Below are 21,182 nucleotides of genomic sequence, written 5' to 3'. Positions count from 1 at the left end.
CCTGTTACTGGGTAGGAAGAACCAATATAGTGAAAATGACCATACTTCCAAAACTACTATATAGATTCAACACAATCCTGATTGACATACCAATGGTATATTTCGCAGAACTAGAGAAAGCAATCCAAAGATTCATTTGGAACCAAAAGAGACCCAGAATAGCAAAAGCAATTCTAGGCAACAGAGACATGGCAGGGGGTATCACAATCCCCGACTTGAAACTACACTGCAAAGCCACTATAATAAAAACTGCATGGTACCGGCAAATAAACAGATCCAGTCATCAGTGGAATAGATTAGAAGATGCAGAAATAACTCCAAACATACTAAGCTATCTCATCTTTGACAAAGGAGTCAACCAACTTCACTGGAGGAAAGATAGCCTCTTTAATAAATGGTGTTGGAAAAACTGGATTTTGACTCGCCAAAGATTAAAAGTAGACCCTTATTTTCACCATGAACTAAACTAAAATGGAAGTGGATTAAAGATCTAAACATTAAAACAGAAACACTAAACTTGCTGGAAGATAAGTTCAGTAGAACTCCTGAACACAATGGCATAGGAAAAAAACTTTATGAACAAATCCTCAGTAGCATGGGAACTAGTATGAAGAATCAACAACTTGTATCTCTTCTTATTAAAAAGCTTCTGTACTGCAAGAGAAAGCACCAACAGAGCTAAGAGACAACCTACAATGTGGGAAAAATTTTTACCAGCTGTTCCTCCGACTATATAGAATATGTAAGAACTCAAAAGAATCGGACCTCCCAAATATAAAAACCCAATTCAAAAATGGGCATCTGAAATGAACAGACATTTCTCAGACAAAAAATAAAAGCAGCAAATAAACATATGAAAAAATGTTCAACATCACTGGTCATTTGAGAGATGCAAATGAAAACAATGTTGCTATTCCACCTCACTCCAGAAAGAATGGCTGCCATCATGAAATCAACCAGTAACAAATGTTGGCAGGCCTGTGGGGAAAGAGGAACCCTACTCCACTGCTGGTGTGAGTGTTTACTGGTGCAACCACTGTGGAAATCAATATGGAGATACCTCAAAGATCTAGGACTGGAAGTCCCATTTGACCCAGCTATCCTTCTGCTGGGTATCTTCCGAAAAGAATTAAAAGGATCATACCAGTGATATATGCTCACCCATGTATATAGTGACACAGTTTATAATAGCTAAAACTTGGAAACACCCCAACTGCCTATCAACTGGAGACTGGATAAAGAAGATGTGTTTTTTTGCAAAATGGAGTACTACCCAGCCATAAAGAATGAGAAACTAGAGACATTTATAGCTAAGTGGATGCATATTGCAGCAATACTCTTAAGTGAAATAAATAGGACACACATGTGTAAATGCCAAATAGTTTCTCTAGCATGAGAACCTGAAAGTGTAAATTAGGACTAAAAAGTATAATAGATATTGTGAAATAGGAAGAAAAGGGGCAAAGGGGAAGGCGAAATGGGAGGGGTAAGGGAAAATAAAGAAGGGAATGGAATTAATATGAGAAAAAGAAAAAAAGGAAACAAAGTCTTTGTAAATAGAGAGGGGTGGAGAGGTTGAAGGGTGGGCAGGGAAATGGGGAAAAAATAAGAACCACGATGTATTATGTAAAGGTGCAAATTTCCAATGATGAATATCATTATATTATTTACCTTACATGTACCAGTATAATTAATTAAAAACAGATAAACTATTCAATTTACAATTGGCAAATAATTATGAAAGACATTTTTCCAAAGGTAAAAATGCATATTAAAAAATATGACCAAAAATCATATGAGAATATGTTTAACATCATTATCAAATAAGGAAATGAAAAATCAAAACAACAAGACAACACTGCTCTCCTATAACAAGGATTACCTATAGGATGCCTATAATTTTTAAAAATGTAAAACAAGACAGACAACAACAATTTTTGAGGAAATAGGAAAACTGGAATATTAGTATATTACTGTGGAAACAAAATATAATGCATCCACTTTACTATAGTTTGGTTGGTGTTTTTACAATGGGTTTGCTGGTAGTGCATATGTATAATGAAAACCACCACCAAACAAAACCCAAAACTGAAAAAGACAGGACTCACATAAATATCATTGTCATTGAACACATCAGTTCAGGCAAGTCCATCTCTACTGACCATCTGATCTACAAATGTGATGGCATGGACAACAGAACCATTGAAAGTTCTGAAAAGAAAGCTGTTGAGATACAACTACATCTTGGATAAACTGAAAGTTGCAAATCAGTGTGGCATTACCACTGTTATTGTTTGTGTCTAGATGTCCCCTCAAAGCCTCATGTAGTCATAGGCTATTTTGGAGGTGGCTGAATCTAGGGTGTGTGATTGATTCATGGTGGGACTAGGCCTGAGGGCACTAGGATTAGGGTGAGTACTACCCACCCCAGGTAATCTGAATAAGATATAAAGGGGATGGAGATACCGTTAAGGTCTCTTGATTTTGCTACCTTGTGCACATTATGAACTGTTTTGTTTCTCCTCTGTGATGCCCTCTGCCATGTGCCATTCTGCCTTGGAGCCAGCTGATTATGGATTGAAACTTCTGCAAACTGTGAGCTAAATAAGCCCTTTCACCTTTAACTTGGGGTGTTGAGTATTTTTTCTCAGCAATGAGAGAAAGGTAACTAACATAACCATTGATATCTCCTTGTGAAAATTTGAGACCAGCAAGTATTATGTGACTATCACTGATGCTCCAGGACACAGAGACTTTATCCAAAACATGATTACAGGCTTACTGTGGTGTCCTGATTATTGCTCCTGGTGTTGGTGAATTTGAACCTGCTATCTCCAAGAATGGGCAGACCTTTGAGAAAGCCCTCGGCCTTACACACAGGGTGAGAAACAACTAATTGTTAATGTTAACAAAATGGATTCCACTGAGCTGCCCTACATCTAGAAAAGATACAAGAAAATCATTAAGGAAGTCAGGAACTACATTAAGAAAATTGGCTATAACCCTAACAGTAGCATTTGTGCAAACTTTTGGTTGGACTGGTGACATGTTCAAGCCAAATGCTAACAAGTGTTGGTTCAAAGGTTTTAAAGTCACTAATAAAGCTGGAAATGCTAGTAGAGCCACACGACATGAAGCTTTGGATTGCATGCTACTACCAACTTGCTGAACTGATAACCCTTTGCATCTGACTTTCCAGCATTGTTAATGTCGGTGTTAGCAACTGGAGACTGGTATTCTCAAAACTGGCATGGTGGTCACCTTTGATTCAGTCAATGTCAGAACTGAAGGTAAGTCTGTTGAAATGCCCCATGAAGCTTTGAGTAAAGTTGTTCTGGGGACAATGTGGGCTTCAGTGCCAATAACATGTCTCTCAAAGATGTTAATCATGGCAATGTTGGTGGTAACAGCAAAACTGATCTATCAATGCAAACATTGGTTTCACTCCTGAAGTCATTATCCAGAACCATTCAGGCCAAATTAGTGGTGGCTATGCCCTGGTACTAGACTGACACGCAGATCCCATTGCTTGCAGATGTACTAAGCTGATAGGAAAGATTGATCAGTGGTCTGGTAAGAAACCAGGAAATGTTCCTAAATTGTTAAAATCCACTGAGGCTGCTCTCATGATATGGTTCCAGGCAAACCCATGTGTGTTGAGAGTTTCTCTAATTATCTTCCTCTGGATCCTTTTCCTGTTCATGATATGAGAAAAATAGTTGCTATCAGAGCCACCAAAGCAGTAGACAACAAGGCTACTGGAGCTGTCAAGGTCATCAAATTTGCCAAAAAAGATCAGAAGATGAAATTAATACTATCCCTAATATCACCTCAGTCTTAATGGTAGAAGAGTGGTCTTAGAAATATTTTTCATAATTAGCCATTTAAATTTCATGGTAAAAGACTAGTTAATGATAACAGTACATCATAAAACCTTTACAAAGAAAGGAGAATGCTTTGTGGATCGTGTATATGTGTGTGTGTGACCAATTTAAGTTACTGGTCTTTTTAAAAATTAATTTCATTTCTACATTTTAGGTACACAATATAATGGCATTCATCATTGGAAATTTGTACCTTTACATAATATACCTTGGTTCATATTGTTCCCCATTCCTGTACCCTCCATTCAACCCCTCCACCCCTCCCTATTTACAAAGACTTTGTTTCCATTTTTTTCATTTTCTCATATTAATTCCATTCCCTGCTTTCCTTTCCCCTCCACATCCCCCTTCCCCTTCCCCTTCCCCTTTGCCCCTCTTCTTCCTACATCACACTATCTATTATACCTGTTGGCCCTTATTTACAGTTTCAGTTTTTCACACCAGAGAAATTATTCAGTATTTACTACTGTGTCCTACTTATTTCACTTAAGCATATAGCCTGGCCACGCCCATGGTGGTGACCCACTTAGCCCACCAGAGAGAGGGGTGTTGGGCTGCCAGGAGCCCCACTCCATCCAACCTGTACCACACCCACCAGTGACCAGCCAGAAGGTGAGGACGCTTGCCACTCACCATGCCCATGGCAGTGACCTGCATAGCTGCGTGGGCACCTGCAGCTCCCTGCCACCTCTGGCCTCCTGACTGTGCCACCACCTGGTTCCACACTACAAAGACACAGGGGACACCAGACCATCGTATTTGGTAAGTTGGAGGGATCATCACATCCGATTGGAACATGGACTATCTTCAGGGGAAGGGCAGCTAGAACCTGCAGTAGAACCTTGCAGAATTCCACCCTCCAGGAGGAGAGGGAGCTCAACTTGGGACTTGCAGCCAGAAATCTGCCTGAATCCCACAGGTCTGTGACTGGCTTGCTGAGACTCATTGACTTATATCTGCACACTGCTGCACATGTTGTCTATTGTGACAGCAGAGAAATACCCTGAAGGAAGTCTTTCATTTTCATTTTTGTTATTTTCAAAACTATTACTATTGTTTTATTATCTTATTTTAAATTTTTTCCTACTCTTTTAAAATTTTTATTTCTCTCTCTTTTTTTCTTTCTTTTCTCTTTCATTTCTCTCTCTCTCACACTCATTATCTTGCTGTCCCACATGGTTCTTCATCTCCATTTTTGTTCCTGTTCTGGCCCTAATTCAGATATCTTCTGTATTTTTCTTATCTTCTCTTTTTGCTTCTCTTGCCTGTGTCCTCTGGCCTAAATGCTAATCCTCCCCTATCCTTCTACCTGTCTATCCCTCCCTCCCCAACTCCTACTAACTCCCCATCCTGAAGGGTAAAGCTGCTATATTGAAGAGTTTATGCATTATAAACATATGTTTTCTTGGTCCTCGATTTTGATTTAATTCACACAGTTAAAGGTGATAGATTAATAACTACCACAAATTGTCATTTTCTAAGAGGTATTTGATGCTATTGTTTTGCTGATTCTATCACTTGGGCTAAGGTGTTGTGATTGATCTAATCAGTTTTTCTTCCTGGTATAATGAAAATGAGACAGCCACAGAGACAGTAGAGACTAAAAACCTAAAGACCAGCTATATCTGGAAGACACCTCTGAGAAGCAATCATTCCATAAGGGCTCTAATTACAGGCAACAAAGATACTTGCAATAAGCAATTTTTAAAGTATCAACCCAGGAATTAAACCAAGGGCAGTACCAAAAGCAAAAATGAGATGACATTTAAGGAAGGCACAAAGTCAGACTTTCAACCCACCAAGGGTAAATTCTGGGGGAAATGAGGTGGAAAAGTCTGCTAATCAACCACCTGGACACCCTGAACTGATAGCACAGGAAGTAACAAACCAGATGAATGAGGCTTTAGAAAAATTCAAAACAGAAATAATTTCCCAGGTAACTACAGAGTTAGTGAGTAGAGTGAAAGACATGATTACAGTCTCTAGAACAGAAACAGATAAAAAAAAAATAGATGAGCTCAGAAACATGCTGGAAGCCATGAATGCCCAGCATAAGAAAGAAATGGAAACCATGATCACCCAACATAAGAAAGAAATCTAATCCAAAAAACAGATTCAAACAGATATCCAGGAGATTAAAACTCCATTAAAAGTATGCACAGCAGATTAAGGGAATATGAAGACAGAATATCAGATATAAAAGACAGGATTGAGATTAATAACCATGACAACAGAGATTTCTTCAAAATAGTAAGAGATCATAAGAAATCAATCTATCAGCTGCTAGATGATGCAAAGAAGAATAACATAAGACATGAAAGAGCAGGAGAAAGTACAATTGACATTAAAAAAAACTCTTCATAGAAGTAATAGTAGAAAACTTCCCAGACAGAGGTACAAAATTGGACATACATATAAGTAAGGCATATAGAACTCCAACTATCCACGATAAAAAAACAACAACACCTAGACATATAATAGTCAAGATCCCAGAAACCCAAGAGAAGAAGAGAATCCTGCAAGCAGTTAGAGAAAAGAAACAAATCACCTAAAAAGGAAAGCTCATCAGAATCACAGCAGACTTCTCAACACAAACCCTTAAGTCAAGGAGAGATTCGAGTAAGCATTTCAAGCCCTAAAAGAAAATAACTTCCAACCTAGACTGTTGTATCCTGCAAAATTATCTTTCAAACTCAATGGGAAAATTAGATACTTCCACAAAAAACAACACCTGAGAAATTTCATGAACACCAAACCAGCACTCCAAACCATTATAAACAATATCCTAGAAAAAGAAAAGGAAGGTCACAACTCCATGAAGCTCAACACAGGGAAGCCATTGGGCAAGGTAAGAAACTAAAGGGAAAGGAGGAAAATAAAAACTAAAAGAGCCAACAACAGTAAAATATCATGACAAAGATGAGTCAGTATCTATCAATTATAAGCATCAATGTTAATGGCCTCAATTCACAAATCAAAAGAAATAGAATGGCAGAATGGACTAAGAAGCAAAATCCAACAATATGCTATATATAAGAAACACACCCAACTTACAAAGAAATTCATAGACTGAAAGTAAAAGGATGGAAAACAGTTCTCCACATGACAGGAACCCAGAAAAAATCAGGGCTAGCAATTTATTTGCAGACAAAGTAGATTTCAAACCAAAACTAATTAAGAGAGACAAAGATGGTCACTACATCCTTATGAAGGGAACATTCCAAGAGGAAGAGATGACAATCATAAATATATATGCACCAAGTATGAATGCACCCAACTATACAAAGCAAATATTAATGGACATGAAAAACTAAATAAGCACTAACACAATTGTAGGAGGGAACTCAATACCCCACTATCACAAAGAGACGGATCATCTAGACAAAAAATTAACAGCAAAATTCTAGAACTGAACCAAGCTATTGAACAAATGGACTTAATAGATCTTTACGAGTGTTCCATGCCACAAATTAAGAATACACATTCTTTTCATCTGCACATGGGTCATTCTCCAAAATAGACCACATGCTAGCTCATAAGACATGTCTAAGTAATGCAAAAGAATTGAAGTTACCCCCTGTATATTATCAGACCATAGTGTAATATAATTGGAGATCAAAAGCAGAAGAAACCACAAAACCCCCACAAACACATGCAAATTGAATAACACCCTCCTGAACAACCAACTGGTCACAGAGGAAATTAAAGAAATTAGTTTCTACAAGTAAATGAAAATGCCAATACAACATACAGGAATCTATGGGACACAATGAGAGCAGTTCTATGTGGGAAATTCATATCAGTGAATGCACATATTAGAAAAACAGAGAGGAGGTCTGTCCATGCCCTACCGAGGTCCTGAGTCGCACAGAACACGCCGAATCAGCCCACTGCAGACAGGCAGGTCTGTGCAAGCCCTACCAAGGTCCTGAGGGGCACAGAAGATGCCAAATCACCCCGCTGCAGACAGACAGGTCTGCCCATGCCCTACCGAGATCCCGAGTGGCACGGGACATGCCGAATCAACCCGCTGCAGACAGGCAGATCTGTGCATGTCCTATCGAGGTCCCAAGTCATGTGGAAGACGCGGAATCACCACGCTGCAGACAGGCAGCCACCTGTTTCCATACTATAAAGAGGCAGAGGACACCAGACCACCAGACCAAGGTACTGAGTCCCGCTGCTCCTGGCCCAGAGGAAGGGGCTTCTGAGCCGCCGTCCCACTGCTCCTGGTCCAGAGGAAGGGGCTTCCTGGGTACCATCCTTCCTGCTGCTCCCAAGCCAGAGGAAAGGGCTTTTGGGCCACCTTCTGTCCCGCTGCTCCTGGCCCAGAGGAAGGGGCTTCTGGGCCACCAACCCTCCCACTGCTCCTGGCCCAGAGGTAAGGGCTTCTGAGGTGCCATCCCACTGCTCCTGGTCCAGAGGAAGGTGCATCCTGGCCACCATCCCTCCCGCTGATCCCAGCCCAGAGGAAAGGGTTTTTGGGTCACCATCCCTACCACTGCTCCCGGCCCCTGTCCCACCTCTCCCAGCTCAGAGGACATAATCTGTGCAGGCACTAACAGCACCCCCCACAAGTCGAAATGAGAAAACACATAAATAAGTCTCAAAACCAGACTTCCAGATCACCTACAGCAACCCCAAAGGGAAATGAGATGGAACACTCTGATACTCAAGCACTTGGACCCACTGAACTGGCAACAAAAGGGGATCTGGAAAAAATGAAATCAGAAATAATTTCTCAGATAACAGGAGAAATTGTGCCCCTAGTGCAAGACATGATTCATAAATCTAGAGAGGTGCTGAGGAACATGATGGAATCCCAACATAAGAAACAAATGGAATCCATAAAACAGATGCAAATAGATTTCCAGGACATGAAAAACTCCATTGAAAGTCTACACAGCAGAATGAGCCAATGTGAGGACAGAATTTCAGATATAAAAGATAAGATTGCAATTAGTGACCAGGAAAAGAAAAATTGCTTCAAAATTATAAGGGAACATGAGAAATCAATCCAGCAGCTGCTAGATGATGCAAAGAAGAATAACATAAGACTGATGGAGCTCAATGAAGAAACAGGAAAGAGTGGAGATGACATGAAAAATATCTTCACAGAAATAATGGCAGAAAACTTCCCAAGCAGGGGAAAAGAGCTTGACATACAGATAAGTGAGGCATATTGGACTCCAAATAGCCTCGATCAAAAAAAATCTACACATAGGCATATAATTGTTAAGATTCCAGAAACACAACAGAAGAACAAAGTTCTCCAAGCAGTCAAAGAAACAAATCACATAGAAAGGAAAGTCCATCAGAATCACAGCAGACTTCTCTACACAAACTATCAAGGCAAGAAGAGCTTGGAGTGACATATTCCAAGCCCTAAAAGAAAACAGCCTCCAACCCAGATTGATGTACCCTGCAAAACTGTCTTTCAAAATGGATGGAGAAATAAGATACTTTCATGACAAAGAGCACCTTAGGAACTTCGTGAATACCAAACCAGCACTCCAAAGAATTTTACACAATATCCTAGGAACAGACATTGAGGAACACAACCCGAGGAAGCAAAGCAGAATGAACCCATCTGGCATGACAAGAAATTGAATGTAAAGGGGGAGAACCCAACAAAAAGAAAAAGTCATGGCAATGACAAGTCAATACGTTTTAGTTATAACCATCAATGTTAATGGTCTCAATTCACCAATCAAAAGAAATAGACTGGCAGAATGGGTCAAGAAGCAAAATCCAACAATATGCTGCATATAAGAAACACACTTAATTCCAAAGGAAACTCATAGACTGAAAGTTAAAGGGTGGAAAACAATCCTCCATGCAACAGGAACCTGAAAAAAAGCAGGAGTAGCTATTCTTTTGGCAGATCAAGTAGATTTCAAACCAACACTGATTAAGAGAGATGAAGAAGGACACTACATCCTTGTAAAGGGAAGAATCCAAGAGGAAGAGATGACATACATAAATATCTATGCACCAAACACTAGTGCACCCAACTATATAAAACAAGTACTAATGGACATGATAAGTCATATATGCACTAATACAATTGTAGTGGGGGACCTCAACACCCCACTGTCACAAATAGATAGATCAACTAGACTAAAAATAAGTAATGAAATACTAGAACTCAAATGAACTCTTGAATAAATGAACTTAACAGATGTTTACAGAGTCTTCCACCCCACAAAATCAGAATACACATTCTTCTCAGCTGCACATGGGTCATTCTCAAAAATAGACCACATACTCACACATAGAACATGTTTAAGTAAGTGCAAAGGAATTGCAGTTATCCCCTGTATATTATCAGACCATAGCACCATGAAATTGGACATCCATAGCAAAAGAAACTGGAAAAATTTCATAAACACGTGGAAATTGAACAACACACTTCTGAATAACCAATGGGTCACAGAGGAAATTAAAGAAGAAATCAGACAGTTCCTTCAATTAAATGACAATGACAATACAACATATCAGAATCTATGGGACACAATGAAAGCAGTCTTACGAGGGAAATTCATAGCAGTGAATATGCATATTAGGAAAACAGAATGAACCCAATTAAACAACCTGATGCTGAACCTCAAGCTTCTAGAAAAAGAAGAGGAGGACAACCCCAGAGCTCATACAAGGGAGGAAATTATGAAGATCAGAGGAGAAATCAATGCAATGGAGACTAAGAGAACGATACAAAAAATCAATGAAGCCAAGATTTGGTTCTTCAAAAGAGTCAACAAAATTGACAAACCCTTAGCCAACCTTATCAGATAAAGGAAAGAAAAGGCCCAAATCCATGCAATGAGGAATGAAAAGGGTGAAATCACAATGGACCCAGCAGAAATACAGAGGATCATCAATACCTACTTCCAGAACCTATACGCCAATAAGATGGACAACACAGAAGAAATGGACAGATTCCTAGATACATATGAATTACTAATGTTGAACGAAGAAGACCTAAAACTTCTGAACAACCCAATATCAACCAATGAAATTGAAAATGTAATTAAAAACTTATCAACTAAGAAAAGCCTGGGCCCTGATGGCTTCACTGCTGAATTCTACAAGACATTTAGAGAGGAACTGCTGCCACTACTGTTTAAACTCTTCAATGAAATTGAAAGGGAAGCAATACTCCCAAATTCATTCCTGGAAGCAAGCATCACCTTGATCCCCAAAGCAGAGAAAGACTCAACTGAAAAAGACAACTATAGGCCAACCTCAGTAATGAACATAGATGCAAAAATCCTTAATAAGATAATGGCAAACAGAATGCAGAAGATCATCAAGAAGATATACACCCTGATCAAGTGGGATTCATCCCAGGGATGCAGGGATGGTTCAATATATGGAAATCAAGCAGTGTAATACACTATATCAATAGAGCCAAGGACAAAAACCATATGATTATCTCCATAGATGCACAAAAAGCATTTGACAAAATCCAACATGCATTTATGATAAAAACCCTACAAAAAAATTGGAATAGATGGTCTCTACCTCAAACTGATAGAAGCCATCTATGAAAACCAACAGCCAATATCATACTAAATGGTCAAAAACTGAAATCCTTCACACTCAAATCAGAAACAAGACAAGGATGTCCACTTCACCACTCTTGTTCAATATAGTTCTGGAAACATTAGCCATGGAAATTAGACAAGAGAAAGAAATAAAAGGAATAAAGATAGGAAATGAAGAAGTCAAATTGTCATTATTTGCAGATGACATGATACTCTATATAGAAGACCCCAAGAACTCCACCAAAAGTCTTCTAGACTTAATAACCAAATTCAGTCAAGTAGCTGGTTACAAGGTCAACACACAAAAATCAATAGCTTTCCTCTCCACCAATGACAGACTCACTGAGAGAGAAATAGGGCAAATAATTCCTTTCACAATAGCATCTAAAAAACTGAAATACCTAGGAATCATCCTAACAAAAGAAATCAAAGACCTCTTCTCTGAAAACTATGGCACTCTGAAAAGAGAGATTGAACATGATATCAGAAAATGGACAGACATCCCCTGCTCCTGGGTAGGAAGGATTCATATAGTGAAAATGGCCATACTTCCAAAACTGCTATATAGATTTAATGCAATTCCAATTAAGATCCCAGAAGCATATTTCACAGACCTAGAGAAAACAATCCAAAAATTCATTTGGAACAAGAAGAGACCCAGAATATCAAAGGCAATTCTAGGTAACAGAGACATGGCAGGGGGTATCACAATCCCCAACCTGTAACTATACTACAAAGCTACTGTGATAAAAACAGCATGGTACTGGCAAAGAAACAGACTTGAGGACCAGTGGAACAGATTAGAAGATGCAGAAACAGCGCCAGACACACTCAGCCATCTCATCTTTGATAAAGGAGCCAAACACCCTCACTGGAGAAAAGATAGCCTCTTTAATAAATGGTGCTGGAAAAATTGGGCTTCAACTTGCCAAAGATTAAAACTAGACCTGTATCTCTCACCATGCACTAAACTAAAATCAAAATGGATTAAAGATCTAAATATTAAAATAGAAATTCTGAACCAGTTGGAACAGAGGTTAGGTAGAACCCTTGAAGACATCGGTGTAGGAAAAGATTTTATGAACAAAATCTCAGTTGCCCATGAACTAGCACAAACAATCAACAAGTGGGATCTCTTCTTATTAAAAAGCTTCTGCACAGCAAGAGAAAGCACCAGCAGTGTGAAGAGACAATCCACAATGTGGGAAAAAATCTTCACCTGGTCTTCCTCAGACAAAGGTCTACTATCTCGAATCTATAAAGAACTTAAAAAGATCAGACCTCCCAAATTTAAAGACCAAATCCAAAAATGGGCATCTGAAATGAACAGACATTTCTCAGACAAAGAAGTAGAAATAGCAAATAAATACATGAAAAAATGTTCAACATCCCTGGTCATTCGAGAGATGCAAATGAAAACAATGCTGAGATTCCACTTCACTCCAGAAAGAATGGGTGCTATCATGAAATAAACCAATAAAAAATGCTGGTGGGGCTGTGGGGAAAGAGGATCCCTGCTCCACTGCTGGTGGGAGTGTAGACTGGTGCAAGCACTGTGGAAATCAGTATGGAGATACCTCAAAGAACTAGGACTGGAAGTCCCATTTGACCCCACTATTCCACTGCTGGGGATCTTCCCCAAAGAATTAAAAGAATCATACCATAGTGATATATGTGTGCCCATGTTCATAGCAGCACAGTTTGTGATAGCTCAAACTTGGAAACAGCCCAAATGCCCATCAACTGGAGACTGGATAAAGAAAATGTGGGGTGTTTTTTTTTTATAAAATGGAGTACTACTCGGCCATAAAATATGAGAAATTAGGGACATTTATAGCTAAGTGGATGCACATTGAGGTGATACTCCTAAGTGAAATAAATAGAACACCCATGTATAAATACCAAATAGTTTCTCTGGTGTGAGAAACTGAAAGTGTAAATAAGGACTAAAATGTATAATAGGTAATGTGAAATAGGAAGAAAAGGGGCAAAGGGGAAGGAAGTGGGAGGGCTAGGGGAAAGGATAGAAGGGAATGGGATTAATATGAGAAAATGGAAAAATAGGAACAAAATCTTTGTAAACAAGACTGGAGGGGTTGAAGGGAGGGCTGGGCAAGGGTGAAAAATAAGAACCAAGAGAGACTATGTAAAGGTGCAAATTTCCAATGATGAATGTCATTATATTGTATACCTAAAATGTACCAATGATTAGAATGAATAATCGATAATGTAAAATAGGAAGAAAAGGTCTAAAGGGTTAGGGGTAGTGGGAGGGGCAGGGGAAAGGAAAGAAGGGAAAGGAAAAATCATGAGAAATGGAAAAAATGGAAATAAAGTCTTTGTAAATAGGGAAGGGTGGAGGGCGTGAAGGGAGGGCTAGGAATGGGGAAAAAATAAGAACCAAGATACATTATGTAAAGGTACAATTCCCAATGAGAAATGTAATTGTGTTGTATACCAACAATGTACCAATAAAAGAATTTAATTAAAAAAAAGAAATACAGAGAGAACTCAAATTAACAACCTAATGCAGAACCTCAGCTTCTAGAAAAAGAAGAGCATAACAAGCCCACAGCTCATGCAAGAGAGGAAATTATAATGATCAGAGCAGAAATCAATGTAATGGAGAGTAAGAGAATGATACAAAAATCAATGAATCAAAGAGTTGGTTTTAAGAAACAATAAATAAAATCAATAAACCTTCAGCCAACCTTATTTAAAAAGGGAAGGAAAAGGCTCAAATCCATGCAATTAAGAATGAAAAAGGTGAAGTCACAGCAGATCCAACAGAAATCCAGAGTATCATCAATACCTACTTTGAGGACCTGTACTTTAATAAAATGGAAAACACAAAAGAGACGGACAGATTCCTAGATACATACAAATTGCCAAAGGTAAATGAAGAAGATATAGAAATTCTAAACACCCCAATTACAATGAGTGAAATTGAAAATGTAATACAAAATTTACCAACAAAGAAAAGCCCAGGTCCTGATGGCTTCACTGCTGAATTCTACAAGACATTTAAAGAAGAACTATCGCCATTACTCTTTAAACTCATCAAGGATATTGAAAGGGAAGCAAGGCTTCCAAATTCATTCCTGGAAGCAACTGTTACTTTGATTCCAAAACCAGGGAAAGAACCAACCCAAATAGAGAACTACAGGCCAATCTCCCTAATGAACATAGATGCAAAAATTCTCAACAAGATACTGGCAAACAGAATACAGAGGGTCATCAAGAGGATCATACACCCTGACCAAGTCAGATTTATCCCAGGGATGCAAGGATGGTTCAACATACGTAAATCAATAAATGTAATATGCTATATTAACAGAGTCAAGGACAAAAACCATATGGTCATCTCAATAGATGCAGAAAAGGCATTCAACAAAATCCAACACCCATTCATGACAAAAACCCTACAGAAAATTGGAATAGAAGGTCTTTATCTCAACCTGATTAAGGCTATCTGTGAAAAACCAACAGCCAACATCATACTAAATGGTCAAAAACTGAAAACTTCCATGCTATAATCAGGAACAAGACAAGGATGCCCACTATCACCACTCCTGTTCAATATAGTTCTGGAAACATTAGCCACAGCAATTAGACAAGAGAAAGAAATAAAAGGAATAAAGATAGGAAAGCAAGAATTTAAACTGTCATTATTTGCTGATGATATGATACTTTACATAGAAGACTCAAAAAACTCTACCAAAAGACTTCTGGACTTAATTGACAGATTCAGTAGAGTAGCTGGATATAAGGTCAACACCCAAAAAACAATAGCCTTCTTATACACAAATAGCAGAATCATTGAGAGAGAAATTAGGGAAACAATTCCTTTTACAATATCATCCAAGAAAATGAAATATTTAGGAATCAATCTAACAAAGGAAGCAAAAGACCTCTATGCTGAAAACTACAGCACCGTGAAAAAGGAGATTGAGGAGGATATAAGCAAATGGAAAGACATCCCCTGTTCCTGCGTAGGAAAAACCAATATAGTGAAATTAGCCATACTTTCAAAACTACTATACAGATTCAATGAAATCCTGATTGACATCCCAATGGTATATTTCACAGAACTAGAGCAAACAATCCAAAAATTCATTTAGAACCAGAAGAGACCTAGAATAGCAAAAGCAATTCTAGGCAACAGAGACGTGGCAGGGAGTATCACAATCCCCGACTTAAAACTATATTACAAGGTCACTGTGATAAAAACTGCATGGTACTGGCAAAGAAACAGACCTGAGGATCAGTGGAATAGATTAGAAGATCCAGAAACAACTCCAGACATACTCAGCCACCTCATCTTTGACAAAGGAGCCAAACACCATCATTGGAGGAAAGATAGTGTATTTAATAAATGGTGCTGGAAAAACTGGATTTCAATCTGCCAAAGATTAAAACTAGACCCATACCTATCACCATGGACTAAACTAAGATTGAAGTGGATTAAAGATCTAAATATTAAAACAAACACTAAACTTGCTGGAGGATAGGTTATGTAGAACTCTTGAAGCCAGTGGCATAGGAAAAGAGTTCCTGAACAAAACCACAGTAGCACGGGAACTAGCAGAAAGAATCAACAACTGGGATTTCATCTTATTTAAAAGCTTCTGCACTGCAAGAGAAACCACCAACAGAGCTAAGAGAAAACCTACAAAGTGGGAAAAAATTTTTGGCAGCTGTACCTCAGACAAAGGACTACTATCTAGAATATATAAAGAACTGAAAAAAATCAGACCCCCCAAATTCAAAGACCCAATTCAAAAATGGGCATCTGAAATGAAAAGACATTTCTCAGACAAAGAAGTAAAAGCAACAAATAAATATATGAAAAAATGTTCAACATCACTGGTCATTCGGGAGATGCAGATAAAAACAACACTGAGATTCCACCTCATCCCAGAAAGAATGGCTGCTATCAAGAAATCAACCAATAACTAATGCTGGCGGGGTGTGGAGAGAAAGGAACCCTTCTCCATTGCTTGTGGGAGTGTAGACTGGTGCAACCACTGTGGAAATCAGCATGGAGATACCTCAAAGAACTAGGACTAGAGGTTCCATTTGACCCAGCTATTCCCCTGCTGGGTATCTTCCCAAAAGAATTAAAAGAATCACACCACAGTGATATATGTACACCCATGTTCATAGCGGCACCGTTCCTAATAGCTAAAACTTGGAAATAGCCCAAATTTCCATCAACTGGAAACTGGATAAAGAAGATGTAGGGTTTTTAAAATATAAAATGGAGTACTACTCAGCCATAAAGAATGAGAAACAAGTGTCATTTATAGCTAAATGAATGCATATCGAGGCCATGCTCTTAAGTGAAATAAATAGTACACACATGTGTAAACACCAAATAGTTTCTCTAGTGTGAGAAACTGAAAGTGTAAATAAGGGTTAAAATGATTAAAATGAATAATTGATAATTTGAAATAGGAAGAAAGGTCCAAAGGGGTAGTGGTGGTGGGAGGGGAAGGGGAAAGGAAAGAAGGGAAAGGAAAAATTATGAGAAAATGAAAAAAATGGAAATGACGTCTATGTAAATAGGGAACTGTGGAGGGGGTGAAGGGAGCACAGGTAATGGGGAAAAAATAAGAACTAACGTACATCATGTACAGTTTCAAGCACCCAATGTTAAATGTGAACATATTGTATACCTAAATTGTACCAAAAAATTAATTTAAGCAAAAAAAATAAAAATATTTAGCTATCATGAATTGTGCTGCTATAAATAAAAGTTCTCATGTATCCTTGTAATAAGATTACTTTAAATCTTTTGTGAAGATACCTAGAAGAAGGATAGCTGGGTCAAATAGAATTTCTGTTTTTAGATTTTTGAGGAATCTTCATATTGATTTTTTTTTTTTGTAATACTGGGGATCGGACTCAGGACCTTGTGCTTTCTAGGCAGGTGCAGAGCCACTGAGCTACATCCCCAGCCCACCATACTGATTTTTCATAGTGGATGTACTAGTTTATTTCCATCAATATTTCCATGTAAGCATTTGTTGCTCTTAGATTTTTTTGATGACAGCCATTTTTTTCTGGGGCAAGATGATATCTCAATGTAGTTTAAATTTTATTTCTCTAAATTTCCATGATGTTCAACATTTTTCATGCATTCATTTGTCTTTTGTACTTCTAAAAAGTGGCCATTCATTTTAGCTGCCCATTTTTGAATTGGAGTTTTTCATTTTGTGAGGTCTAATTTTTTTGAGTTTTTTGTTAATGCTAGATATTCCTCTGTCAGAACAATATTTGGCAAAATTATTTTCACATTCTGTAAGTTATCTCTTCACTCTGTTAATTGTTTCCTTTTCTGTGGAGAAGCTTTTTAATTTGATATGATCTAATTTTTGATTCTCAGTTTATTTCTTAAGTCATTGTGGTTCTGTTCAGAATGTCCTTGCCAAAAGCATTCCAACAGCACTCAAGGAAAGGCTTATTGTCTTCTGGACAAATGTGTGCATTTTTAAAATATAGGCTTCAGTTTACAGAAAAGCACAAGTGTCTGTTTTCCAGTCACTTGGGGAAAAACTTGGTTCTTCTTTATCCCGCCAAATTTCTAGGCTTTGTAAGGATTGGTTATAAAACTGAGCAAAATGTTATTGGACTTTGTTCCCTCCTAGGCCAGCTCCCCAAGCCCTACCTCTTACATTTAGAAGTTTCAGTTAGAAAGTATATCAAATCATGTAAGAATGGCATGCAGCATAAGAAAAGCAAAGACTTAAGGGGAAATTCCATGGCTAAATACACACAAAGTATATGATTAATATGTACTATAATTTACTTATTTGAACTTTGGTTTCCAACTGTAATCCAGTGAAAAACGAGGAAGCCTCAGGCCATGCTAGGTAGATTTTAAGATACTAGGCAATAACCAACTTCTGCAAATTTATCATCTGCTAGTTACTATAGGTGCTTGAAGGGATTTTAGAGATGTACTTAAGGGCCAAATTAGAATTTAATGCAGAAGGGTAATCCTTCCCTAATCAGGAGAGTCCTTCATTGGACTAGATTCTTGATAAGAGAAGAATGAGGGGAATTCACTGTGCAGGAGGGCTTGAAAATGGAGGGGTCACATGGCAAACAATGTTGAGTGCCACCAGGAGCTGGGAGTATCATCCATAAAACTAGCAAGGACATAAAGATCTCAATGTTGCAACTATAAGAAGCTGAAAAAAAAGGTGAATTCTGCCAACATCTTCAGAGAAAGACCTTGAGTTCTAGTTACCAATACAGCTCAATAAAACTCTGAACATACCTGGACTTTTAACCTTAATAACTGTGAGCAAATAAATGGGTGATGTTTGAAGCTATTATGTGATAATTGGGCAGCAACAAGAAACCAACACAGGCTCAACTGTGGATCAGATAAGCACAGAACATTTTGTGCACTAAAGTAAGTGCACACAAACTGTCATGTATACTACTTATAAGATATAATCTTTTTTAACGTTTGTTTTTGTATTTTTCATTTTATGATTTTATGTGACAGAGTTAAATTTAATAAAATCTGAAAAATCAATATGATTTCATGAAAAATCAATTAAAAACCTAGGAACAAAGGGAAACTTTCTCCACATAGTAATGACCATTTATGCAAAACTCATAGGTAATATATGAATGGTGAAAGACTAGGTTTATCTTCTAAAGTAAGGAACATGACAAGGATGCTCCTCACATTTGCCACTTGTTATGGTTTAGTTCCATACTCTCCCCCCCCCCCCAAAAAAACCTCTCATGCACACAGAGGAAGGGATTTTGGAAGGTGATTGGATCATGGGGGTGCTACTCATCAGTGGATTGATGAATCCATATCTGAATGTGATTTTAGGACATGGGGCCTGACTAGAGGTGGATCATGAGGGATGTGACATGGAAGGGCAAATCTCCCTTCCTGGCTCTTCTCTTTCTGTTTTCTTGCCAACATAAGTGGAACAGCTTTTCTTCACCCAGTCCCTTCCACCTTGCCATCTCTACCTTATAGCCAGCCATCTATGGACTGAAACTTCTGAAACTGTGAGCCAAAATAAGCCTGTCTTCCTTAAAGTTGCACGTGTTGGGAACTGTGTCTCAGCAACAGGAAAGTGACCAAGACCTGTGGCTGTGACCATGGTGGTGACAGCATTGGCCTGATGGTAGAGGCAGGGAGCTCTGAACAGGGCCTCTGGTGCAGAAGTGCTGAGCTGAATGTGCATCAAGGACTACCATGCTAGTTGGCCTCCATGCCCTCCATGCAGGTGTGGGCTCCATGAGGCAGAGCCAAGACTGGGCTTGGGCTGTGGGCAGGCATGGTAAGAGACCTTGGAGCACACACCCCCACACATGTAGAGACCGCTACGTGAGTATGAAAGCCTTGAAGAGGAGATCTTAGTGTTGTCCTCCTCTACCTCTGATGGAAAATTTGATGCTGCAATTGGATGTTGGATATTTAGAGGACATTATAAGGGATGATGAGTACCTGTATTACAGAGAAATGTCATGGACAAGTTGTACCGGGAGTTCGAAGATACAGAGGAGAATAAACTTACCTACACATCCATTTTTAATGAAGATATTTCTAAGGAGCAGCTGCTGGAAGACATCCCAGGATTCAACATGGCAGCTTTCATGATGAAATTAGAACACCATAAAGATGAAGTGTTGGTGACATCCTCAACATGCTGCTCATATTTACAGATTTTCTGGCTTTTAAAGAAATGATTTTGGACTGCAGAGCAAAAAAGGAAGGCCAAGGACTGGATTTATACAGTGGCTTAGTGGTGACATCATTGTGCAAATCATCTACTATGACAGCTTTTCAGAGCAATCTATGGTACTAGGTAATGGATGGGATCATTTTGGATGTCACCAGCTCATTAGGCTCAGAAAGAATCCAGCTGATGATAACAGAAGAGCACATCTTGGAAAGGCTGAATGTTCTGCAGTCCTTCATTCACATTAAGTATTGATGGGTCAAAAACATGACCTGACTCTTCCAGCCCTGTTTCTCCTGAAATTCCTACCTGTATTCAGTAACTCTAGTGCTCCGCTAGTGTGGACACCTTGCTCAGGTGTTTCTGAGTCAATCTCCTCTGGAACCAGCCCATGACAAACCCCCCACCCCAAGGCCCTGTGCACACTGATATGGCTGTCAACAGTGTAGAGGACCCTACTGTCACCAACCCTCTGTTCCTGCAGGGTTTGATTGAGTCCTTTTGTGTATTCATAACTCTTTTTTTGTTTTTTGCACAGGTCAGATTTTCAGTCCTTTAGCCTCAGTGGGGTTTTGCTAGGGAGTATTAAAGCAATCTTGCTATCACAGCAGACTAAAACTACCATGCTGTCATTAAGTTTGTTCCTACATGCTTGCTTAAAATTTTTTCTGTATAACACACTTTGTTAGGTTTCTTTTGGAGTAGGTAGAGACTCTGCAATTTCTTCTTCCTGTTCAAATCTCTCCTGCCAACATGGTTCTCTCTTGTTCAGTTCAGCATGAGTGGGGCAGTGGTCACTCTACTGGCCACCTGTTGGCTCTGATGTAGCACAATTTTGGTAGGCCACTACTGACCTAAAAACACAGGTCATATCTCTACAGAGAAGAAAACAATACTCAATTCCTAATGTCTGATTTTTATTTTACTTTTTACCATGCAAATAAGAGTTTGTATTCCTCTTCACTTCACTTGGCTATTCCAGTTTTAAAGGATAAGCTATAAGCTATGTGCTTTTCTGTACTAATATGTTG

General features: G+C 38.7%; 1 pseudogene; it reads left to right on the top strand.

Annotated features, from left to right (window-relative positions):
- Positions 1-19,680: 19,680 nt before the first annotated feature.
- On the top strand, positions 19,681-20,277 carry LOC101715797 (ADP-ribosylation factor-like protein 2-binding protein pseudogene; annotated as a pseudogene).
- Positions 20,278-21,182: the final 905 nt, after the last annotated feature.

This window comes from Heterocephalus glaber, unplaced genomic scaffold (genome assembly GCF_053883595.1).
Source record: "Heterocephalus glaber isolate CG9 unplaced genomic scaffold, H.glaber_assembly_v1.0 deba00001613, whole genome shotgun sequence".
Taxonomy (NCBI): Eukaryota; Metazoa; Chordata; class Mammalia; order Rodentia; family Bathyergidae; genus Heterocephalus; species Heterocephalus glaber.
Note: the sequence above shows the minus strand (reverse complement) of the source record. Positions and strands in the feature narration are given on the sequence as shown.